A 22,483-nucleotide genomic window follows, 5' to 3' on the forward strand; every position below is an offset into this window, starting at 1 on the left:
GCATTACGTGTGTGCTGGTCCAAGGGTATTTTTGCAAATTCTTGTAAGATAGTTGATATTCCACATTTCGAAACTTTACCAAGGCTAATTAAGTTAAATTTATTTATTTACATTTTTATGGTGCTAGGGTTGGATCAAAGGCCTCACTTGTGTAGGGGAAGTGCGTTACCACTGAGGTACATCTCCCCTTTGCCAGCCCAAAGTTAATTTTAGATTCTTTTCCTTTTGTGCTTTTGGGAGTTGAACCTGGGACTGTTTTAGTTCTGTGGTGTTGGTCGTTTGCTCTACTGTAGAGAAGGATGGTTCTGGGAAGGCAACAATGCTGGTGCATAGGGAAGCTCCTCCTAGTGTACCAGGGTCAGCAATCTAACATCTCAGTTAGCATAGTTAATCCACGTCATAGAAAGGCAGAACCCTCGTTTGAAGCTGATGTTTTAGATAAGACAGAGCCAGTCACTCTGATTATGGACAGTTCTTGACCAAAATGAAACAAGAAAACTCCTGGCATGTCACCTTTCCTTAGAATTTGCTTCTGGAAACTGTGCCGGGAAAGACAAGGCTGCTTTAGATAAGCTGAGCCCAGGTTTTCTTTATTCAAGACCAGGCAGTAGGAGCAGATTTAGCTCAGTGACAGATAAAGTTTTTATCTATCTCTGGCAATAGGGTGTGAGCCTGACGTGACTGATAAAATGGCCCAGTCATGACCCTGTGAACCTTGGCTAACCTCCTCGAAAGCACAGGTTTGTCACAGCTCTGACCCTGGCGTGGCCACGTTTCTAAACTGAAGGCCGGACTCGATCCAGAAAGGTTAGCCACGGTGACTTGCTTATGCAAGCACATTCTCCGTTTTGAAATGGCACAACCTGCTCATTGAACCTCCGACTGTTTGTAGGTTTTGGACTTTAAAATTGTCTTTACAATTTGAGAATTTGGCAATGCCACAGAAGCTGGGTGGTCTGACCTAGGTGTTTGAACAGCGTTCTGTCGACGATTAGACGTGCGTGTTCTACCTGACTTCAGTGTTTGGGCAGAACTTCTTATCGTTGGAGTCTTCTGATATTTAGAGAACTTATTGAATAACCCACAATGCCTTACTGTAGCCTTACATTGCACCGTGGAGAAATGAGATGGGCTGCCAATAGCTTCAGTATTCTCTAGTGTGACAAGACGGTCCATCTTCTCCGTAACGTTTGCCCTAGATCTTTGCAGGTAGATTGAGCTAGCTCAAGGCCACCACGATTACAGATCATTTATACAAGACCGTTTTAGGAAGATTTCGACTGCCTTTAACAGCGGTGTCTTTGGTGACTTGAGGATGTTGAACCCCGACAGCTGAATTCTAAAAAGGACTTGAACCATATAATTCAAATTCTTAAAAGCCACCTTAATCCCCCCCCCCCGGAGAACTTTGAGGAAGGGAGGGGCTCGTGACTTCTCAAGACTACCTTTAGCTCAGTTATATTGTCCAGAATCCACTTCAGAGGGACGCCTCCAGCGCAGTCTCTGGTGACTCTGTGGGCGCCGAGGGAAGGCAGGTTAGGTGTGTGGTGTGAGCTTTGTATAAAGGACGTGAAGTGAGCCTAGCTCACACCTCTCTGGACAAGCATGCGTATGGTACAAGTACGCGTGGGTTGGTGCCCAGGTGATGGCGAAAGAACGAAGACTTGGCCAAGACTGTGGGATGAGGGCAATGATTACAGGAAATGGCCCTTGGGGCTCCTAGGGCTCCGTACAGCGCTGGAGGGCGGCAGTCACTGTAGCCGTAGGTGGGCCTACCACCTCCTTCCGGCAGGGTTTGCCCTTGTCATTTCCGGTGCTTTGGTCTTCAGTCAGAGATGGGGTGCCACAGACCACAGGTCATTATCAGGTCAGGGATGTAAAGGGGAGGGTACCTAAGTTCTGCACAACTATAGTTACCTCTTTCTACTAGAGACATGGAGTTTGGGAATCAGGAAAGAGTTCTTGATGCTTCTCCCGCTGGCCCCTACCCTTTACCTAACAGCTAGTAACATTTGCCTATTAGCTTTCCGATTTTCTGTAGCCAACTGAGGGATCGCCATCTTCTAACTTCCTTTCCTGTATTCCTGCCACTCCTTCTGTCCCTGCTACCACTCTTTCACAAGCGACAGGTGAATTGGGGCTCTACGTCCCCCCAATGTCCTGTGTGGGTTCAGGGCATTGCACTTTGCAAACCCCCAGAGGTCCACAAGGGGGCGGTCTTCTCCCTTCTATGCCAAGCTCTGTGGCTTTTCCACCAGTGTCCACGAAATCCAAAGAATCCATTCTGGTTCAAGGCTGCTTTGAACCCTAGACAGCGAGAAGCTGAAAAGCACCCGATGACTTAGCAAGGGCTCACGTACTCAAGGTTTACCCAACCCTGCCCGTCGTTTGTTTCTAGAGGGAGCCACCAACAATCTGTAGACTCTGGTTGCAATATTTCCCATGCTGCCCATATTTTGATCTATGCTATGTTACCCCAGTTTTCCAAAAACATAGGCAACCTAGTTAGTGACATGAATTCAATTCTGGAACCATCCCTTGAGAAAGAGCCCTGCGGGGGCTGTAGTCATTAAGAGTTCTTTCTGCCCTTGCAGAGGACCTGAGTGTGGTCCCCAGCACCCACACCAGGTAGCTCACCCACACCAGGTAGCTCACCACTGCCTCTAGCTGCAGCTCCAGGAGATCTGATGACCTCTTCTGACCTTTTTCCTGCCTTCATGAGCGCACACACAGCACCCAATACACATAATAAAAATAAAATAAATCTGTTTGCTTTGAAACAGGATCTCATCGTGAAACCCTGGCTGGCCTGGAGCTCGCTGTGTAGACCAGGCTGGCATCCAACTCAGAGATCTGCCTGCCTCCACCTCTGGAATGGTAGGATTAAAGGTGGGCACCACACCTGGCAAAATAAAACCAAATCCAAATTAAAAAAAAAAAGAGCTCTGTGGATGTTAGAGAGTTTGTGGTGGCTCCTACATAGTGAGTCCAAACTGTTGTAAATACAGGTCCAGACCGGTGCTTCTGAACAGAGCACATTTAGGTTGACCAGGGGAGGAGGGTGTCCAAGGCCGCTACGTGAAGAAACAGCTAGAGTCCTTTGGTGATAAAACCTGCGGTCTGGTGAGGGAGCAAGCTCACTGTCAGCAGGCGCATTCAAATGGAAGCTGGGTGGGAAAGTTGTCTTAAATGGCTCCCCTATCCTCTTCCAAAGCTGAACAGTTGCAAAGCCCCGAACTTCCATTCCTGCTGTTCAGGTCTTCCAACGCCGTCACATTAAGAACAATCCAGGGAGACAGCCCTCGCCTTGAGCCTTAGGACCAGATGAGGTGGAGGCACAGAGGCACCGAGGACCCTGTGATATGTCGCTTCTGCCCGCAGTTTCTATGACTGCTCCAATACCCAGCAACTTCCTCCAGCTGCCCCATGCTGACCATTCATTCAGGCCACAATCCCAGGTGTGGAGCATCCTTCTCTCTCCACGGCCTTCCTACAGAGCCATGCACCGATACAGGACTCTGCCCGGCCCACCATTCCCTCCTCTCTACAGCCTGAAATGCTACTCAAGGTTAGGAAACGCTTTTCGGCGTTCTAATCACGTACATTTACTCTGTTTACATAATTTATTGCCGTCCTCCAGAACATGCTCACACATAGTAGGCGTTCTCCGAGAAAGAATGTTTCTGGACACCATCTACCATGTGTTTCTTTGACTTACATGGTGCCATGTTTTTTTTTGAAAAGTGAAACTTTCATCCTTGGGAAATCTCAGTGGCCGCAAGCTTACACGGTGTGGTTTAACAGCATGTCACATTCCTGAAACCAATGCTCCATGGGTATTTGGCCAAACAAGCTTTCCTTTCTTTGAAGTAGAGTCAACTCCAGTTAGAACCCTGGGACGGGGTGGAGGCTTCGCTCTGGACTGCGTGGTGGGTTTTCTGGGTGAGAGTTATCGTGTTGCAGTGTTCGTAACCACACCGCTTCAGTACAAAAACTGCCCCACACTGTAAGGGCTCTCGCTGCTGCCGAACTCTTAATCCACTGAGGGGTTAGAGATCTCTGTTTGCTTAGCAACAGTAGATGCTTCCAGGCTGTTAGCCTGAAGTTACCAGTAGATTCATTTGAATTGGGAAAGGAGGATAAGCGCATTGCTTATAATGTGACAAAATCAAGTCACTAAGAACAGACCAGTCGGTTCACCAAGAACAAACAAGCCACCCAATGCTACAGTTTCATACTAGATGAGGGGACTCGGTATTCTGAAATGGAAAGTTCACTTAATATCAGCCAGTCACAGACTTTTAGGGTTGGAGGAAGGGCTGTGGGTGCATCATCTGAGCACCTCAGGCTCCAGATTGGGAAATTCAGGGTTCCGACTTGTTTTCAGTTCTAACAGGAACAGCAACAAAGAACAAAGCCCCGTGCGTTGGTTATTTGTGGACACGTCAAAGAGACTCTTAAGACTGCACTGTGCTGATTCTTGATCCTTGCACACCTCTGAGGAGAGAGACTCACGGTGTTGCTGTTAGAACTTGGGGTTTTATAGCCACAGTGGACTTTCCAGCAAGCCTGGCAGAAGGTCCAGCTCGCTGGTGTTTCTGCTGGGGCTAGTGGCTGACCCTGCTTGTTTGTAGAGCTGTGCCCTCACATGTTTTGGAGCTGAGCATGGTGGTGTGAATGAGAACAGCTCCCATAGGCTCACGTATTTGAATGGCTGGTCCCTAGTTGGCGGAACTGTTTGGGAAGGATTTAGAAGGGTGGCCTTGTTGGAGGAGGTGTGTCACTGTGGGTTGGCTATTCCAGTCAGTTCTCTCTCTGCCTGATGGTTGAGGTTTCAGCATGTAAGCTCTCAGCTCCTGCTCCATCTCCATGCCTGCTGCCATACTCCCCACGATGGTCATCAGGGACTCACCCTCCGAAACAGTAAGCAAGCCCCCAGCAAACTCTTTGTTGCCTTGGTCATGGCGTCTCTTCATGACAATAGAAAAGTAGCTAAGACTCTGAGGCAAGAAAACTTGCTTGGGAGATGTGAGTGTGCAGCAGGATGCATGCCCACAGAGGGCTTGTTGAGATACAAATTGGCGCCATCCTAGGTTTTCTGCATTAACTCAAGAATTTGCATTTGCAGCTAGTCCTGGGGCGATGCTGATGCTGGTGGTCCAGGGACCACACTGAGCACTACCAGTGACAGCATTTCTGATCTGTGGTCGCAAACGTCACAGGGTTGGTAAGTGATGTGCTGTACCTAGAGCCAGGTGTGCAGACCTGGGGGGGTGCATAGGTACCCTCTAGAGTAGGCCTGATCTACTCTTCAATTGTAGGAATGAAGATCTTGGTGTCTAAAAGTCTTTCAATTGTTTCAGGTGTTGGGCATCTTGATTTGTTTGGGAACAGCCTCTTTGGATATTGGAGACAATCCTTTTTTTTTTCTTTTTAAACATTTAAGAAAAATGAAATTTGTGGCCTTGTTGATTGTTAGTTGGAAACTTCTTGGTTTTTTGGTCTTGGAGGAGTTTTTAGAGGACTCTGTCAAGAGTTCATCTGAGGGGCTGGAGAAATGGCTCAGAGGTTAAGAGCATTGCCTGTTCTTCCAAAGGTCCTGAGTTCAATTCCCAGCAACCACATGGTGGTTCACAATCATCTGTAGAGGGGTCTGGTGCCCTCTTCTGGCCTGCAGGCATATACACAGACAGAATATTGTATACATAATAAATAAATATTTTTTTAAAAAAAAAGTGCATCTGAGAGACTGGAGAGGTGGCTCAGTGCGTAAGAGCACAGGCTGCTCTTCCTGAGGCTCCAGGTTCAATCTCTAGACCCCAGATGGCAGCTCACTGTCTGTGACTCTAGTTTCAGGACACCTAACACCCACTTTTCACCTCTGATGGCACCAGGCACTCGTGTGGTGTGTTCTGTGTACAAACAAACACCTACATATACAAAGCAAAGAAAGTTAAAGTTTTAAATTATATTTAGGAAAAAGAACCAAAACCAGTTCATCTGAGTGGATCTGCTGTCTGCTGTTGGATAGGAATGAAGCTACCCAAAACCTTGAGTAGCACTTCAGGGGTTTGCTTCCTGGATGACACACTCATGTGACTGGTGACAGGAAGGCTTTGTTCCTCACTATGTGATTCTCTCTACAGAGTGGCTCAAGGATCCCTGACACATGGCACCTGGCCTTGCTCAGAACAAATGATCCAAAACCAGGAGCAGGAGCAAAGCCTTAATGTCTTTTGTCACCTAGCATTGGAAATCATACTTTAGTCTACTGATGACTAAAATCCTTTGAGCTGTCCTTGCGGGGGATTCTAGAACTGAGAAGGACCAACACCATTTAGAGGTTGGCTACCATAGTGCGTTCAAATGAAGGCGTAGATGCTTTTTCCTACCTTCTTCTTGTTTCTGAGGAATCCTGGATTTTTTGTATTTTTGCTGTCACCCATTGCCCCCTGCTGCTGCTGACACAAAGAAACCCTTATCTGGATGGTCTCAGGAGGCATTTCCTCCAGCATCGCAGACTGGGCAATGTTGGGTGAAGCCCGAGTGAATAGATGCTTAAACCCTTCATTTTGCCAGTGTTTCCAGCAAGTGAACTACGTTTTCAGGCCTCTGTGTTACTGGACCCCGTTTTAGTTAATTTAGTCATTGGAGTGACAAGTTGTTCTGGTGTCTAGTACTTATGGATTTCTTGGGGCTCAGGACTTTCTGCAAATACTTGGACAATCCTAAGCAGATGAATAGATCAATCCCTTCTTTTAGAAAAGTGTTTTGTTTCATTCACTATTGTTGTTATGTGTGATATGTGCTTACTACAGTGTGTGTGTGTGTGTGTGTGTGTGCATGTGTGTGTGTGTGTGTAGGAGAGAGGACAACTTTGATGACTACTCTCACCGACCACTTTTATGTGGACCCTAGGGATTGAGCTCAGGTCTTCTGCCTTATGCGGCAAGTGCCTTTTTCCCACTGAGCCCTCTCAAAGGCCCTGACCCCATCCATCCCTTTAGTGAGTCTCTTTTGTGGACCAGCAGCTTCTGCTTCTTTTGGTCACTTGGCGATGCAGCAGCAGTGTCTCAGGTATCACCTCAGACTTCCTGAATCCATGCACATTGAGTGAGAGTCCAAGGCAAACTGATACACATTAAGGCTTTGGGATTTCTAGGGATGAACCAAACTTGACCAGTTCTCTGAGTATTCAGGTTTGCTGGTTGCGTGGGTGAAACAATGATCCCCTTATGCTTCAGTTAGTTTGACTTTGATACACCTTTTATTTCTAGTTCCTGCTTCTCTTCCATCACTGAAGGGAAGACAGCTAAAATTTCACTGTTGGAAGGAACCTAAAAGTCCCAACTCTCACCTGCACTTGAGTAGCGGTTTTCATAAAGTGCCTTTTGATCATTGAAATCCCCAGCCCCTCCTCTGCCCACAAGATACAATAAACAACAGAGATAAGGGGAGATTGCTGAACATTTAGGTTGTTTCCAGCTTCAGACACTCTGAGCACTGTGTTCTAAAGTATCTTTGTACATAGAGCATTATGGAAAAATCAATGCTTCACTTCTGAAGGTGTGGTTCAGGAAAAGGAGTTTGCAACACCAAAGAAGATGCTTATTTGAGACTACCGTGGATCTCTGAAAACATGCCTGTCCAATGAGTGTTTGCAAAAAAAAAAAAATAGTATCACCTTTATTTTATGGGAAATTGTGAAGCTTTAGTAGGGTTGATACAAGGACATCTGCTCGCCTTGAAGGACCGCTTTGATGGCCTGTCTGATAAGGAGAAAGAGGGGTGGAAGGACTTTGCTAAGTTGTGTGAGAACATCTAGCAAAGAGACCATTCACACTTCCAGAATACATTCTGGATGTTTCTTCTGGTTGTAAAGTATCTCTATTGATTTTGTAATTAAGAATTTGAGGGTCTAGGACTCTAGATCAGTTGCAGAAGCCTTACTTGCCCTGGACTTGGTACCTAGAATGCAGGGTGCGGGGTGGGTCTTAGTCAGTGTTCTGTTGTGGTGAAGAGACACCATGGCTGTAACAACTTGAGCTATACATTTTTCTCACTCCCCTTACTTCCTCCCCTCTTCCCTTCCACCTTCCCTCTGCCCCCCATACTCCCAATTTACTCAGGAGATCTTGTCTTTTCCACCTACCTAGGTGGATCCATGTTTGACTTTCTTAGAGTCCTCTTTGTTATCTAGGTTCTCTGGGCCTGTGGACTGTAGGGTGTTTATCCTTTACTTTATGTCTAATATCTGTTTATGAGTCAGTAATATTATATTTGTCTTTCTGGTTTTGGGTTCCTGATGTGGGACAATTCTATATTCTGTCAATTATATTTTAAATAAACGCTGATTGGTTGTTTGAATTGTTTGGATTTAACAGCATGTCAAACCTCACAGGAGAGAGAGACTTGTGGAATAATTACAGCCAATAGTCAATCTCCGTGAAGCCTGGGAAGCCTTCTCTGTGGATATGAACTAAGATTAATCACCAGGTATAAAGGGGTGCTACCAGGAAGAGAATTTTAGAAAGGGATCAATGGCCATGTGGTTATGTCTTCCTTAAAGACCAAAGGGCCCAACATAACTCACAAGGCTGAAAGACCCTGGGTAAGAATTAAGACTAAGCCAAGAGAGAGCAGGAGAACTGAGCTAGCCAGCACACACTTCACTGTGGTGATATTCTGTTTGTGTGCTAACAAATAGAGCTTGCCTGAAGATCAGAGGGTGAAGCTAGTCACTAGTCAACCACAGAGGTCTGTACAGATAGACAGGGAGTGATATGGCTGGGGGGAGAAGGAGTTCAGCCCTTTTTAGGCTGAGGAGTTAGCAAGGCAAAAGCTGGTTGTGGCTTCCTACTTTGTCTCTCTGATCTTTCAGCATTTGCCCCGATATCTTGCTCTGGGTTTTTATTATTAAGACTAATTAGAACTCGTGTAACACTTCACACTTAGTATTATGGTCTGGTGTGGGAGAATTGTCTGTATTCTGTCAATCACGTTTTAAATAAATGCTGATTGGCCAGGCAGTATAGGTGGGAAAACCAGACAGGAAGTAGAGGTGGGGCAAAGAAAACAGGAGTATTCTGGGAAGAAGGAAGCTCTTTCCCAGTCCTGCCCAGATCATGGAAGAAGCAGGATATGACCTTCCCTGCTGAAAAAGGTACTGAGCCATGTGGCTAACATATATAAGAATAATGGGCTAATATATGTTATAAGAGCTAATACAAAGCCTGAGCTAATGGGCCAATCAGTTTATGATTAATGTAGACTTCTGTGTATTTTCTTTGGGACATAAATACTGTGGGAACTGGGCAGGACAGAAACACCAACTAGCAGGCCCTCATGTTACAGGTTTCCTCACTCAGTATGGTTTTTTTTTCTAGTTTTGTCCATTTGCCTGCAAATTTCAAGATGTCATTATTTTTTACTGCTGAGTAATAGTCTATTGTGTAAATGTACCACATTTTTTTTATCCATGCTTCAGTAAAAACTTTCCTTATTCATTCTTCTGGCATCTAGGTTGTTTCTAGGTTCTGGCTATTATGAATAATGCTGCTATGAACATAGTTGAGCAAATGCCCTTGTGAGCATCCTTTGAGTATATACCCAACAATTGATTGATTGTTTCCTAATTTTCTGAGAAACCACATACTGATTTCCAAAGCAGCTGTACAAGTTTGCACTCCCACCAGCAATGGAGGAGTGTTTCCCTTACTCCACATCTTCTCCAGTATAAGCTGTCATCAGTGTTTTTAATCTTGGTCGTTCTGACCGGGTGTAAGATAGTATCAAAACAGAGTTGTTTTGATTTGCATTTCTCTGATAGCTAAGGAAGTTGAACAATTCCTTAAATGTCTTTCAGCCATTTAAGTTTCTTCTATTGAGAGTTCTCTCTTTAGGTCTGTAGCCCATTTTTTTTTATTGCATTATTTGTTCTTTTGATGTCTAGTTTCTTGAGTTCTTTGTGTATTTTGGAGTTCATTCCTCTGTCAGATGTAGGGTTGGTGAAGATCTTTTCCTGTTCTGTAGGCTGCCATTTTCCCACTTTCTCTTCTATGAGGTTCAGTGTGGTTGGTTTTATGTTGAAGTCTTTTGTCCATTTGGACTTCAATTTTCTGCATAACAATAAAAAGATCTATTTGCATTCTTTTATATGTCTACATCCACTTATGCTGGAAAACATTTATTGAATATCCTTTCTTTTTTCCATTTTATAATTTTAGCTTCTTTGTCAAAAATCAGGTGATCATAGGAGTGTAGACTGATATCTGGATCTTCGATTTGATTCCATTGGTCCTCCTGTTTTTATGCCAATACCAAGCTGTAGCTCTATAGTATAGTTTGAAGTCAAGGATGGTGATGCCTCCAGAAGTTCCTTTATTCTACAGGATTGTTTTGGGTATCCTGGGTTTTTTGTTTTGTTTTGTTTTTTTCATATAAAGTTGAGCATTGTTTTTTCAAGGTTTGTGAAGAATTTTGCTGGGATTTTGATGGGCATTGCATTGAATCTGTAGATTGCTTTTGGTAAGATTGTCATTTTTACTATGTTAATCTGATCTGTCTAAGAGCATGGGAGATCTTTCCATTTTCTGGTGTCATATTCAATCTCTTTCTTTAAAGATTTAAAGTTCTTGTCATGTAGGTCTTTCACGTGTTTGTTTAGAGTTACCCCAAGATATTTTATGTTATTTATGGCTATTGTAAAGGGTGACATTTCTTTGATTACTTTCTCAGCTCATTCATCATCTGCATATAAGAAGGTTACTGATTTTTTTTTTAGTTAATCTTGTATCCTGCTAGATTACTAAAGGTGTTTATCAGTTGTAGGAGTTCCCTGGTAGAATTTAGAATTTTTGGGATCACTTATGTATAATATCATATCACCAACAAGTAGTGAAAGTATGACTTCTTCTTTCCAATTTGTATCCCCTTGATCTCCTTTTGTTGTCTTATTGCTCTAGCTAAAACCTTAAGTACTATATTGAATAGATATGAAGAGAGTGGACAACCTTGTCTTGTTCCTGATTTTAGTGGGATCCCTGGGAGTTCCTCTCCATTTAGTTTGATGTTGGCTGGTGGCTTGTTGTATATTGCCTTTATTATATTTAGGTATGTTTCTTATATCTCTGCTCTCTCCAAGACCTTTATCATGAAGGGATGTTGAATTTTGTCGAAGGCTTTTTCAGCATCTAATGAGATGATCATGTGGGTTTTTTTTTCTTTGAGTTTGTTTATATGATGGATTACACTGGTGGATTTTTTTTGTGTGTGTGTGTTGAGCCATCCCTGCAGCTCTGGGATGAAGCCGACTTGGTCATGATGGATGATTTTTCTGATGTGTTCTTGGATTGGTTTGCCAGTATTTTATTGATTATTTTTGCAACAATGTTCATGAGGGAAATTGGCCTGTAACTCTCTTTCTTAGTTGTGTCTTTATGTGGTTTGGGTATCAGGGTAACTATAGTCTTGTAAAAAGAGTTAGGCAATATTCTTTCTGTTTCTATTGTGAACAATTTGAGGAGTACTGGTATTTTGTTGTTGTTGTTGAGAAACTTTTGATGACTGTTTCTATTTCTTTAGCAGTTATAGATCTGTTTAATTTGCTTATCTGGTCTTGATTTAATTTTGCTATGTGGTACTTATACAGAAAATTGTCCATTTCCTTTAAGTTTTCCAATTTTGTGGAGTACAGGTTTTTGAAGCATGACCTGAAGATTCTCTAGATTTTCTTCGTGTCTGTTGTTATGTCCCCCTTTTCATTTCTGATTTTGTTAATTGGGACATTCTCTTTCTGCCTTTTGGTTAGTTTGGATAAAGGTTTGTCTATCTTGTTGATTTTCTCAAAGAACTAACTCTGTCTCATTGATTCTTTGTATTGTTTGCTTTGTTTCTATTTTGTTGATTTCAGCTCTCAATTTGATTATTTCCTGTCTTCTAGTCCGCTTGGGTGAGTATGCTTCTTTTTGTCTAGAGTTTTCAGGCATTCTGTTAATTCACTAGTGTGGGATTTTCCCAGCTTCTTTGTGTAGGCATTTAGTTCTAAGAACTTTCCTCTTAGCACTGCTTTCATTGCATTCTGTAAGTTTGGGTATGTTGTGTGGTCATTTTCATTGAATTTTAAAAAGCCTTTAATTTCTTTATTTCTTCTTTGGTAATTCAGTTGAGCATTGTTCAGTTTCCATGAGTTTGTGGATTTGTGGATAGGTATTGATTAAATCTGGTTTTGTCATGGAATATCTTGTTTTCTCCATCTATATTGATTGAAAACCTTGCTGGATGTAATAGTCTGGGCTGGCAACCATGGTCTCTCAATGTCTGCATAACACCTGATGAGGACCTTCTGGCTTTCATTGTTTCCATTGAGAAGTTAGCTGTAATTCTGATAGGTCTGCCTTTATATGTTACTTGGCCATTTGCCTTTGTAGCTCTTAATAGTCTTTCTTTCTTTGTATGTTACTGTTTTGATTATTATGTGGTGAGGGGACTTTTTTTTTGGTACAGTCTGTTTAGTGTTTGGTAAGCTTCTTATATTTTCATAGCCATGTTCTTCTTTAGGTTGGGAAAGTTTTCTTCTATGATTTTGTTGAATATATTTTCTGTATCTTTGAGCTGGACTTCTCCTTCTTCAATTCCTATTATTCTTAGGTTCAAGTTTTTCATGGTGTCCCAGATTCTCTGGATATTTTGTGTTAAGAATTAACATTTTCTTGATGAATGAATCTGTTTCCTCTATCATATCTTCAACACCTGAGATTCTCACTTCCATCTCTTGTATTTTGTTGTGTATGCTTGCTTCTATAGTTACTGATTGTTTAACCCAGATTTTCTATTTTCAGATTTCTCTCTGTTTGTGTTATTTTTATTGCCTCTATTTCAATTTTTATGTCTTGAACCATTTCTTTCACCGGTTTGATCGCTTTTTCTTTAAGGGATTTGTTGATTTCTTCCCTTTTTTGGTTGTCTTTTCCTCCACTTTAAGGGAATTTTTTAAATTTCCTCTTTAAGATCCTCAATCATCTTTATAAAGTTATTTTTAAGGTCGTTTCCTTCTGTTTCATCTGTGTTGGGATGCTCAGGTCTTGCTGTTATAGAACCATCAGTTTCCGGTGGTGCTGTAATTGCTCTTGATGTTGTCTAGTGTATTCTTACCCTGTTGTCTACCCATCTCTTCCTCCAATCGGAACAGGTGGAGCCTGTGTTTCAGGGGGATTCCTTTCCCTTTAATAGGTGTAGTTGGGAGCTGTGGCTCTGTTGAACTCTCCTTCAGGTGCAAACAGGGATGAGGCTGAGTTTTTGATGGTCAGATAATTTCTGGAGGCTACTGCTGTCAAGATGCTCCTGGCAGCCTGGCCTGCCCGCTGTGCTGCTGAGGCTTCTCCTAGTGCCATCCTCTGCCTGCTGCTGACTGTAACAACTTTTACAAAAGAAAACATTTAATTGGGGCTTGCTTACAGTTTCAGAAGTTATTCATCACGGCAGGGAGCAAGGCAGCAGTCAAGCTGATGTGGTGCTGGAGAGTTAGCTGGGAGTTCTACATCTGGAGCCACAGGCATCAATCAGGAAGGGAGAGAGCCACTGGACCTGACTTGGGCTTCTGAAATCTCAAAACCCACCTCCGGTGACAAACCTTCTCCAACAAGGCCAACCTCCTAAACCTTTCAAATGGTGATGCCCCCGGTGACCAAACATTCAAATCTATAAAATGAGGCCATTGTCATTCAAACCATCACAGGGTGGGCCAGGCCCATTAAAAGCTCAGGTGCTGCAGGAGTGGAGACTCCAGCCCTTCTTGTCTCTGCCTTCTACTTACTAACCTTTCTTCTCTGTTTTCAAAGGCAGGCAATACTCTTGCTGCCATGTATGAGCACTTGGTTGGCAGATCCCAGGTCATGGGCTCTAGCAGTCAACTGTGGGAAGGGATGTTTGACTTCCTGTCCAAGGAGCCTGCGTCTCATGGTGGTGCAGACAGTTGCCATCCGGCCAGTGAGTGTGTGATGTTATTTTGTCCCTAGTCAACAACTTGAATAAAAAAATTCTAAGCTGGGTGGTGGTGGCCACGCCTTTAATCCCAGCACTCGGGAGGCAGAGGCAGGTGGACCTCTGTGAGTTCAAGACCAGCCTGGTCTACAGAGCTAGTTCCAGGACAGGCTCCAAAGCCACAGAGAAACCCTGTCTCGAAAATAAAAAAAAAGAAAGAAAGAAAGAAAGAAAAATTCTACAGCTCTACCCTTTGAAAACCTCTATGTGCTTGTGGATACAGTTCTTTAGTGTTCTGGCATTCTAGGGAAAACAGCTAACATACTGAATGACTGCTCCAAGCGATATTCCGGCTTGCCTTGCTTCTGATTCAGGTAGAACTAACAGGGTCTTCCGTCCTGAAATAATGGGTTCAAGTGATTCTTCTGCCTGACCTTGATCCTTAGTAGTTGGCTCTGCAATTTTTTTAAAAAAGATTTATTTAAAAAAAGTTATGTGTATTTTTGTGTGTCTGTATGAAAGTGTGAGTATAGCTGTCTGAAGAGAGGCCAGTGGTGTTCAGTGCCCTGCAGATAGAGTTACAGGGCCTTACGGGCTGTCAGATGTGTGTGCTGGGAATTATAATCAGGTCCTCTGCAAGATTAATACTGGCTCTTAACACTGAGCCATCTCTCCAGATCCATCAGGAATTGTTTTTTTTATATTTGTTTATTATGTATACAATATTCTGTCTGTGTGTATGCCCGCAGGTCGGAAGAGGGCACTAGACCTCATTACAGATGGTTGTGAACCACCATGTTGTTGCTGGGAATTGAACTCAGGACCTTTGGAAGAGCAGGCAATGCTCTTAACCTCTGAGCCATCTCTCCAGTTCCAGGAATTGTTTTTATGTAAATAAAATGTCATCAATAATTTTTTTTAAATGAAAAAAATATTTTATGTTTTGTCTGCATCTGTGTCTGTGCCTCACAGGCATGCCTGGTGTCCTTAGAGGCCAGAAGAGTGTGTTGATCCCCTGGAACTGGAGTTATAGATAGCTGTGAGCTGCCATGTGAGTGCTAGGAATCGAACCTGGGTCCTCTGGAATAGTCTCCCCTCCCCCCGACCCCTGCACCAGGCATTGTTTTTAATGTTGGTTTTACAAATGGAACTGCTGAAGCACACAGCAGTTAAGTCACCTCGCTAGTAAGTAAATGCTGGAGAGATTTAAACCAAGTCTATTCAAGTAAAAGATCTGAATCATTTTTTTATGTGGTATTTGCTAGAGAGATCTGAATGAACTAATGTCAGATAGGGTATCAAAAACAGACCAGAGAAACAATTTCCTCAGCCCAGTGTGCTGGATAGTTTTATGTCAACTCGACACAAGCTCGACTCATCTGAGAGGAGGGAGCCTCAGTTGAAAAAATGCCTCCCTAAGATCCAGCTGAAGGGTATTTCTTAAATCAGTGGCTGATGGGAAGGGTCCAGTCCGTTGTGGGCAGTGCTAGGTTCTATAAGAAAGCAAGCCAAGCAAGCCCGTTAGCAGCCTTCCTCCATGGCCTCTGCATCAGCTCCTTCACAGGTCTAGTCTGAGTTCCTGCTGTGACTTCCTCCACCGATGGGCTACGACATCAATTCTCAACCTGTGGGTCAAGACCCCTTTGGCAAACCTCTATCTCCAGAAATATTTATGATTCATGACAGGAACAAAATTACAGTTATGCAGTAGCAATGAAAAGGGTTTTATGGTTGGGGGTCACCGCAACATGAGGCACTGCATTAAAGGGTCATAACCTTAGGGAGACTGAGAACCGCGGGACTATGATGCGGAAGTGTAAGCCCAGTAATCCCTTTCCTTCTCCATCTTGCCTTTAGTCACGGTGTTTCATCACAGCAATGAAAACCCCAACTTAGACATCCAGCTAGACAAACCAAGGAGTTTAATCACCCAGGGTAATGATGACTCCTATTTTTGCTGAGCGCTTAGTGGGCACCATGAATTGATTCGCTGAATCCACACAACAATATCAAACCAGAAAATGGAATAACAGCTGTTCACCCAGGTGTGTCCCTTGGTAAGGGACAGAACAGCCAGGGTTCACCCCTAGATAGAGCCACACACACTGAATGTGAGCTTTCCAGAAACATCTGTCCACCTACCAACACACAGGAATTCTCTCTTGACCCCACACTGTTCCACCGGGAGAGCTAGAAATCCAGAAGTCATTGTGATAACGCAGCTGCAGTTAGAGATCTGATTTCAGCTCTCTGGACCAGAGCTGGTGTCCCGTAAAAGAACAAACTTAACCCCATCCCTGACATTGATGGAGCTCGGTTAGGAAGAATTCTAAGAGATGGAGGAGGTATGTGCATGTGTGTGTGGTGAGCTTCACAGCTCTAAGTTTGTCCTCGTAGAGATCCTGGGGAGGACTCAGAGGGAAGAGAGATCAGTAGCCTTCTCTTGTTCACATCCAAAGTATGGAACTGTGACTCTTTTCCAGGGGAAGTACTCAACAAAAAGGAGTTTCATTGCTGGGGAAAATGTGTTTTTCAAAGTGAAAAACAGAGTTTAGCTTCAATTTGAATTGCAAATCCTTTCTCGAGCAGAGTGGAAGGGACAGAGCAGGCAGGAATCAGTTTTTTCCTACTTTGTTTTATAAAAACTTCCTGAGACAAGCTTTAAAAACAACAACAACAAAACCCTAATTATTTTTTTTTAAAATTCCAGTGTCTTACTGATATGAATATTTTAGGTAAGCTAAAACAACCAGATAATTTTATACAATACCAACTTGGTTTAAGATGAAACAAAACAAAACGCTCATTACCATTGCTGCTGGATTATTGGAAGCAGAAAATTACAGGGTGTGTTTGGCAAACTGTGATTCTAAGAGCCGGCGTCGGCCCTGGAGGATAAAGCACATGGCAGGGAGAGAGATGAGAAGTGGGGCGGGACAGTCAGGTCTGTGTGGTGGGGACTGAGCTCTGCGCAGTTGCCGGGGAGATGTGGGGTTTGAACTCATCACACCCTGTGCAGCGAGCATCATCCTGCCTAGTTGTCAGCTGAGAGTAACTGATGCTCAAGGAAGTAAACTGACATGGCCCATGTGCTCAGCTGGTCCCTAACTGTGAGAATAAACTTGGAAAAGCCAGGGCATGAGCTGGTGTGTTAAGGAGACAGAAATAAGAGGCTCCCTGGAGGTGGATACCTGGGACTCCATTAAATTAGGTCCGCTAGAATTCAGAGGATCCATCTGATAGGAGAGCAATGAAAGGGGGTGATGCCCAGTTTTGGAGCTGGGATGATCAGGTACTCGGCGAAGTCCTGGGGGTGGGGGACGGGCAACCAGAGCAGAGGCCAGGGGAAGGATGTTGAGGTCTATGCAGACCTGTGGCGTGGGGACCCAGGGCAGGAAGTGAGAGGGTGCGGGCAGGTCAGCTTAGCTTCTGGAGATAGGTTGACTAGAACGAGTGATGCTCAGATGTAACTGGGCGAAGTGTGGAAGGGAGGAGTGTGGAGGCTCCAAGAGAAGGGGACAAGGCCAGAGTGGAAGTGGCTGGGTGAAGAGGTTGGGATCACAGAGGAAAAGAGAGGAGAGAAACTTTGATCATTCTGTATTTTTTAGGGTTCTTCAGAAAGTACCCCCAAAAGTTATAAAGTTGATTATTTTAGAAAGAGGGACAAGGGGAGGAGAGGGGGAAGAAATGGGGATGGGAAGGGAGAGGGACAGTGAACTAGAGAGCTTATGTGTACAACACACCATACACACCACACACCATACACACCACACACCATACACACCACACACCATACACACCACACACCATACACACCACACACCATACACACCACACACCATACACACCACACACCATACACACCACACACCACACACACCATACACACCACACACAATACACACCACATATATGCACACACCACCATATATACCATATATACATACCATATATACACACCACATACACACATTATACACACACCATATACACAACATACCATAACACCACATATACATACACCACACCATATACATCATACAGCATACATAACACATAGCATACACACCACATATACAATCCACTACATACTTACGCACCAAAACATATACCACATATCATTCTCTCTCTCCCTCTCTCTCTATCTCTTTCTCTCTCTAACACACACCACATAGATACACACATATACACATACATATCTACATACCATTCTCTCTCACACACACCTCACACAACATAACACACACACACATAGGACACAGAAAGAGGGGGGTGGGGGGGTGCCTGTGTGATTGGTAAGAGAGGAGCCGGTTGGGGGAAGGCTTGGCCAGTCCTCAGCCCTCTCCAGGGTCCTGTCTGGCACTTACCTCACCTCAGAGCTGGAGTGCCTCAGAGTAGGGGTTGAGAGCCAGTACCCTTGGCCAGGCAGGGCCTCTAGCATCAAAGGGGCCCATTTGCCCCAGCAGGGTGGCGGTGGGGGACTTCCTCTGATGCCGGAAAGCCACAGGGACCCGGAGGCTGAGCTCTGCCCAAACTGTCCGGCAGAGTTCTGTCAGCTCCCTGATCTTGATAGTTGGGGGGCTGTGAGGCTTGGGGGCTTCTGGGAGAACGCCATAGGCACACCTCTTGCGGTGCTGGTGGCCACTATCAGCTACTCAGCGCTGCATGAGCTTCAGGGCTGATCAAGGACTTCAGCAGGGCCTCTCACCAACCCCTGGCTGACCCACTCACGGGTCTCAAGTCAATCTCAGGCCATCTGCAGAACGGTCTTCCTAGCCTTCCCAGCTCTGTTCTCCAGGCCACGCTAACACCACAGTATATACCACATAATTCACGTCCTTGCCTCGTCTCCCCATTCAGCGTCAAGTTTTTGAGAACGAGAACTTATTTTTGTATTTCTTGGTTTTTATATTCACGCACGTGTACATTTTCATGTGTGTGCACATGTGCCGTGTCTGTATGTGCATTTGTGTGTGCATACGCATGTGTGGGTATTTGTCATGGGTGCGTATGTGCATGTGGAAGGCAGAGATGGACTTTAGCATCTCCAATTGCTCTCTACCTTATGTTTTGAGACAGGGTTTCTCATTGAACCTAGAGCTCATTACGTGGCTAAATTAGGTGGCCAGTGGGATTCAGAGATCCATCGGTCGCCCCCCAGTCCCCTCCAGGGGTGTGTCTGCCCCTCTGATGTCCCCAGCTTTTTATGTAGGTGCTTGAGGAACTGAACTCAGACCTTCATGCTGTGGGCAAGGCCTTTACTGACTTAGCCATCCTCCCAGCCTCTGTCTTTATTTTTGACACTACTGTACCCTAGCACTTAGGCCAAAATACTCTGGCCCCTCCTAGGTCTTTGCTAGACTGTTGTGAGAATGAGTCCACATTCGGGCTGAAAGAGCTCAGACAGAGCCGGAACCTTCTGTGGCCATGAGAGCTGGCTCTGGTGAGAGAGGTGATGTTTCTCCAGCTGGCATGATTCTTTTCTTGGCAGATCAGGGAAATGTGTGACTTACATACAGAGGAGCCCAGCAGGACCACTTCAGGCTGGAAGGCGACTTAGCTTTTCTCACTGGGGATGGCCTTCATAGGGTTCAGTCCCTGTTCCAAGGCTCTGGCCCACAAAATATCCAAGAGTCACAGGGAGTGACAAGAGTGGATTTACAGGCTGGGGGGGGGGCTGAGAGCCACCCTCTCCCTCTAGGATCTAGCTCAGCATGCAGTGGCCTGGGAGAGAGCCCCTGGATGCTGGCTTCATCGGCTTTCTCAGCTGGATTCTCTATTGGCAGATGTTCTGCGGACAGGATGATGTCAAAACACCATGAGGTGAGAGAAGGGGCAAGAAGAAGGAAATGGGATGCAGAATAAGGTTGCTGTCCCACAAAGAGCAAGGGATTGTGGCTTTGCATCCTCTCTTTAGCCGCGCTATAGTTACTGGTTCCTGCTCTGATTCAGGCAGCAGCCCATGCCCTCCACCTCTGGATGGTGAGACGTGGGGAGAAAGGTCAGCCTTGCCTTCTGCCCTTACAGAGTGGCGGTGACTCTGGGGTCTGTCAAACCCAGCTTCTTGGTCTATGCAGTGATGCTGCACGCTCATCCCACCACTCCCTCCCATCTGCCCAGGGTAGCACTGTGCTCCACCCCCCCTCCCATCTGCACAGGGGAGCACTGTGCTCCACCCCCCCTATTATCTGCACAGGGGAGCACTGTGCTCCACCCCCCCTCCCATCTGCACAGGGGAGCACTGTGCTCTACCCCCCCTCCCATCTGCACAGGGGAGCACTGTGCTCCACCCCCTCCCATCTGCACAGGGGAGCACTGTGCTCCACCCCCTCCCATCTGCACAGGGGAGCACTGTGCTCCACCCCCCCTCATCTGCACAGGGGAGCACTGTGCTCCACCCCTCCCATCTGCACAGGGGAGCACTGTGCTCCACACCCCCTCTCATCTGCACAGGGGAGCACTGTGCTCCACCCCCCTCATCTGCACAGGGGAGCACTGTGCTCCACCCCTCCCATCTGCACAGGGGAGCACTGTGCTCCACCCCCCCTCCCATCTGCACAGGGGAGCACTGTGCTCCACCCCCCTCCCATCTGCACAGGGGAGCACTGTGCTCCACCCCCCCCTTATCTGCACAGGGGAGCACTGTGCTCCACCCCCTCCCATCTGCACAGGGGAGCACTGTGCTCCACCCCCTCCCATCTGCACAGGGGAGCACTGTGCTCCACCCCCCCTCTCATCTGCCCAGGGGAGCACTCTGCTCCACCCCCCCTCTCATCTGCCCAGGGGAGCACTGTGCTCCACCCCCTTCCATCTGCCCAGGGGAGCAATGTGCTCCAACCCCCCCTCTCATCTGCACAGGGGAGCACTGTGCTCCACCCCCCCTCCTATCTGCACAGGGGAGCACTGTGCTCCACCCCCCCTCATCTGCACAGGGGAGCACTGTGCTCCACCCCCCCATCTGCACAGGGGAGCACTGTGCTCCACTCCCCCTCCCATCTGCACAGGGGAGCACTGTGCTCCACCCCCCCCTTATCTGCACAGGGGAGCACTGTGCTCCACCCCCTCCCATCTGCACAGGGGAGCACTGTGCTCCACCCCCCCTCCCATCTGCACAGGAGAGCACTGTGCTCCACCCCCTCTCATCTGCACAGGGGAGCACTGTGCTCCACCCCCCCTCTCATCTGCACAGGGGAGCACTGTGCTCCACCCCCTCCCATCTGCACAGGGGAGCACTGTGCTCCACCCCCCCTCTCATCTGCACAGGGGAGCACTGTGCTCCACCCCCCATCTGCACAGGGGAGCATTGTGCTCCACCACCCTCCCATCTGCACAGGGGAGCACTGTGCTCCACCCCCCTCCCATCTGCACAGGGGAGCACTGTGCTCCACCACCCTCTCATCTGCACAGGGGAGCACTGTGCTCCACCCCCCCTCTCATCTGCACAGGGGAGCACTGTGCTCCACCCCCCCTCCCATCTGCACAGGGGAGCACTGTGCTCCACCCCCCCTCTCATCTGCACAGGGGAGCACTGTGCTCCACCCCCCCTCATCTGCACAGGGGAGCATTGTGCTCCACCCCCCATCTGCCCAGGGGAGCACTCTGCTCCACCCCCCTCTCATCTGCACATGTTCCTGTCGCAGGCAGAGTTCTAGCAACACCCATGATCCCCATTTCCAGCTCATTCATCTCTTAAAGTCCAGCACTGGAATGCCAGAGGGGATGCCTGCCTGTGGACTCTCACTGTCATGATAGGTTGCAATGCATGACAGGAAGGATGTCACAGCTAAATCAGAGTTACTCTAAGGGGGGGTGTCCCGAGTGGGCCCAGCTCAGGGAATAAGGTTTAAGGAGGGGACCACACAGCCAGGACGGGAGGGCAGGCTGTAGGTGCTGAGAAGAGCTCTGGAGTCCTTGGGTTTTATTTTTTGAGGCAGAGTTTCTCTGTGTAACAACCCTAGCTGTCCTGGAACTCACTGTGTAGACCAGGCTGGCCTGAATTCACCGAGATCTTCCTGCCTCTGCCTCCCAAGTGCTAGGATTAAAGGCTTGTGCCACCACCGCCCGGCAACCTTGGCCTGAGAAGGGCACTGAGTCCTGACAGCGACCTGAGTGACCAGGGAAGAGGATCTAAGCTTCATTTGAGAACCCCTTTGGACCAAGGGCCAAAGAGATTCTGGGACATTAGCGGTGTGCTTGGCATGTCAGGAGCAAAGCATGCACTAGTGTGTGTGGGGGGCGATTGATGTCTTAGTCTGATGCAGGAGATTGTAACCATTTTACACGGAGCATCAACAGGAAAGGCTACGAGACCGGGCATGTCTTGCTTCTGTACATGTGCAATGTCAGGGCTGAGCTGTGCACCACAATCCCAATCCCAAATCTGCATTACCCGGTTCTCTTCCTTCTCCACCCTGCCACTCACTGGCGTCAGCAGCTGAGGGACCCAGGGACACCCTTCCCACACACTGTTCCCCTTCTTCACTGATTGGGGCTGACTATTCAG

The sequence above is a fragment of the Microtus pennsylvanicus genome, chromosome 5 (genome assembly GCF_037038515.1).
Source record: "Microtus pennsylvanicus isolate mMicPen1 chromosome 5, mMicPen1.hap1, whole genome shotgun sequence".
Taxonomy (NCBI): domain Eukaryota; kingdom Metazoa; phylum Chordata; class Mammalia; order Rodentia; family Cricetidae; genus Microtus; species Microtus pennsylvanicus.